This window comes from Carlito syrichta, unplaced genomic scaffold, assembly GCF_000164805.1.
Source record: "Carlito syrichta isolate Samal-C Ts95f unplaced genomic scaffold, Tarsius_syrichta-2.0.1 Scaffold307339, whole genome shotgun sequence".
NCBI classification, from domain to species: domain Eukaryota; kingdom Metazoa; phylum Chordata; class Mammalia; order Primates; family Tarsiidae; genus Carlito; species Carlito syrichta.
In genome coordinates, this window is record NW_007251435.1 from 142,298 (window position 1) to 145,658 (window position 3,361).

Below are 3,361 nucleotides of genomic sequence, written 5' to 3' on the forward strand. Positions count from 1 at the left end.
CAGGATGGTTCAAGTGCATAACATTTATTGTGCACTTTATTTCTATGATTATTACACTGTAATATATAATGAAATAATTATACGACTCACCATTTTTTTTAAAAAAGGTGCGAATGGAAACGGTAAATATAATAATGGGATTTTATTTTATATATATATAATAAATATATATAATAATATATAATTTAAAATGTCGGATTTTGACTTAAAGCCTGCCACCAGATGCAGCTGTACAATTGAAGTACATCAACTCACTTGTCACTCACTGACAGGGTTTTGATATGAGTCTGCAAGCAATTGATTTATTACGGTCTCTGTGCAAACCTCACTGCTAATGTTAATCTGTATTTGCAGCCACTCCCCGGTGCTAGCATCACCGCCTCAGCTCCATCTCCGATCACCAGGCATTAGATTCTCATACGGAGTGTGCAACCTAGATCCCTTGCACTGACAGTTCACAATAGGGTTTGCACTCTTGTGAAAATCTAAGGCCTCTGCTGATCTGAATGGAGATGGAGACCAAGCAGTATTGTGAGTGATGGGGCGTGGCTGTAAATACAGATGAAGCTCACCTCCTGCTGTGCAGCCCCATTCCTAACAGACCACAGACAGATACCAGTCCGCGGACCAGCAGTTGGGAACCCCTAAGTTAGAGGACTGTAAGCAGCGGTGTGACAGGCTCTAATGGCCCTTCACAAAGCTTGCGTGGCTGCAACCACCAGAGCGGAACCAGAGGGACCACTGGGAAGTCCTTGCTAAAAGCCAGGAGGGAGATGAAGGTGACTTGATGGTTACAGTGGAAACAGGAAGAAACGTAGGAATTGGGGTCTATTTTGAAGTAAAAACAAAAACAAAAACTTGCTGAGGAAATGAAGATTTATGAAGAAGCTCCAGGTACTGAGATGTTCACATCATACATATTGAGTTATTTCATCCTCCCTATGTTATAAAGCTGTTTTACAGATCAGAAAACTGAGGAGCAGAGAGGTGAAGTAATTTGCCCAAGGTCCAACAGCTGATAAATCACAGATTCTGGGTTTTAAAAGCAAGTCTGTCCGATTCCAGAGCCCATAAATAGACTATTAGATGAAGAGAATGGAAAGTCAACTACTAACCTTACAGAATCAGAAGTGGAATCCTAGAGTGCTAGCCTCCGTGGCTCTTAAACTCACAGAAACCAAGACTTGGCTTCGGTAGGGACTGTAGAAGGGACTCAAGGCCCTGCAGGTCATCCGTCCAACGGCTTTAATCCGGGCCCAGCCCAGCCCAGCCCACTTGTCTCAGCTGCCTGGTTGTTCTGAACAAGGGCAGCTGCTCTGGGATCCAGACGCTTCGCGGAGAAAGCTCCCAAGAACCCAAGTCTTCATTCTTCCCTTTCTTGGGAAACCTGCAAATCAGCTTAATTCCTGGCTCCTCTGACCTCCTCCCTGCCCCTCACAGAGCTCTGCTCAGCACAAGGTCAGACCAAGACCATCTTGTGGTCACCGATCAGGAGATGAGGGCAAGGCATATTCCCTTCCTGAGTCCTTGGCTTTTTAACTGGGACCTCAAAGCTTCAACTAAAAATATTTGGTGACCAGGCATGTGTGGTTCATACCCATAATCCCAACACTTTGAGAGGCCAAGGCGGGAGGATTGCTTGAGGCCAGGAGTTCAAGACCAACCTGGTCAACATAGTAAGAACTCATCTCTAAAAAATGTATGTGTGTGTGTGTGTGTGTGTGTGTGTGTGTATACACATATATATTTTTAGAGATGAGATCTTATTATGTTAGGTAACCATATAAATTATAATAAATATATTATATCATATTATATTATATTTATATATTATATTTGTGTATTATATATTATATTCATATATATTTATGTATCATAATACATTATATTTATATATATTATATTTAGTATATAATTTATATGGTTATGTAAAGACACACAGGCATAAAGGGAGGTCAGCAGGGAAAGTATTTTGCCCCTCAAATCAGAGTGGCAGGGAGAAACTCAGTTCAATCTCTCCTGCCACTTGCAAGCTGTATCACCTGAAAGTGGTGACATTAACACAGGTGACAGCCAGCTTGGAGCCTGCTGTAGAGAGTTACCAAGGCAACCAGGTAGGGCCCGGTCACAAGGCCTGGCCCATGGAGGGGCTCCTTTCTCCACTCCCCAGGCTGAGGTTCAGAACACACAGTCCACGACACAGCCCTGTGTGGGTGTTAACTGGTTGGTACTGGTGCCTACTAATACTTCAGTCCTTTGATCCTCTCCCCTACACATTAAGTCAAAGTGACCTCTATGGAAAACAGTGTGGTGATTTCTGAAAGAACTAGAAATTGAACTTCCATATGATCCAGCAATTCCCCTATTGGGAATATACCCGGAGGAACTCAAATCATTCTACAAAAAAGATACCTGCACATGCATGTTTGTTGCAGATTCACAATAGCAAAAACATGGAACCAACTGTGCTGCCCATCGAAACTGGACTAGATTTTTAAAATGTGGTACACATACACAATGGAATGTTACATGGCCATAAAGAAGGACAAACATATGAACCTCACAGCAACTTGTATGGATTTAGAGTCTATAATACTCAGTGATCTATCACAGAAACAAATAACTGAGTACCACATGTTCTCGCTAATAAGCGGAACCTGAACATTCATAATACTATAAGAAAGGGATTGGCAGTAGCAGGATACTGCTGGGGTGGGGGAGGGGACACAACATCAATAAGGGTACCTCATCTCGAACCAGGCAAAGTGGGGACCAAAGGGAGGCCCAAACTTTACCTGTACGATGTCCACTTGTATACCTGATCCTGAATTGTACCCCACATCTTTAAAATTAAAAAAAAAATTGGCTGGCCTCAGTGGCTCAGCCTGTAATCCCAGCACTTTGGGAGGCCCAACTGAGTGGATTGCCTGAGCCTGCGGGTTTGAGACCAGCCCGAGCCACTTGGCGAGACCTCGTCTCCACAATCAATCAAAAATTAGCCGGGCGTGGTAGCGCTTGCCTGTAGCTCCGTCTACTTGGAAGACTGAGACGGAAGGATCGCCAGAGCCCAACAGGTCGAGGCTACGGTGGCCGGGAGCGTGCCACTGCACTCCAGTCTGGGCGACGGACTAAGACTCCAACTTAAAAAATAAAAAATAAATAAAGCCCATTAAAAAAAAAAGAAAGAAAACAAATCGATCCAAGGTAGGATTGGGTCATTATTTCATTGACATGCAGCAGGGGGCGCTAAAGAGACAAATTAAACCAATGCAGTGTCGGAAAAGAAATCAAAAGTAACAATACAATGAGTAAATCCTGTCTATCACCCCAACTTTCAAAATTATGAAAGAAAAGAAACTAA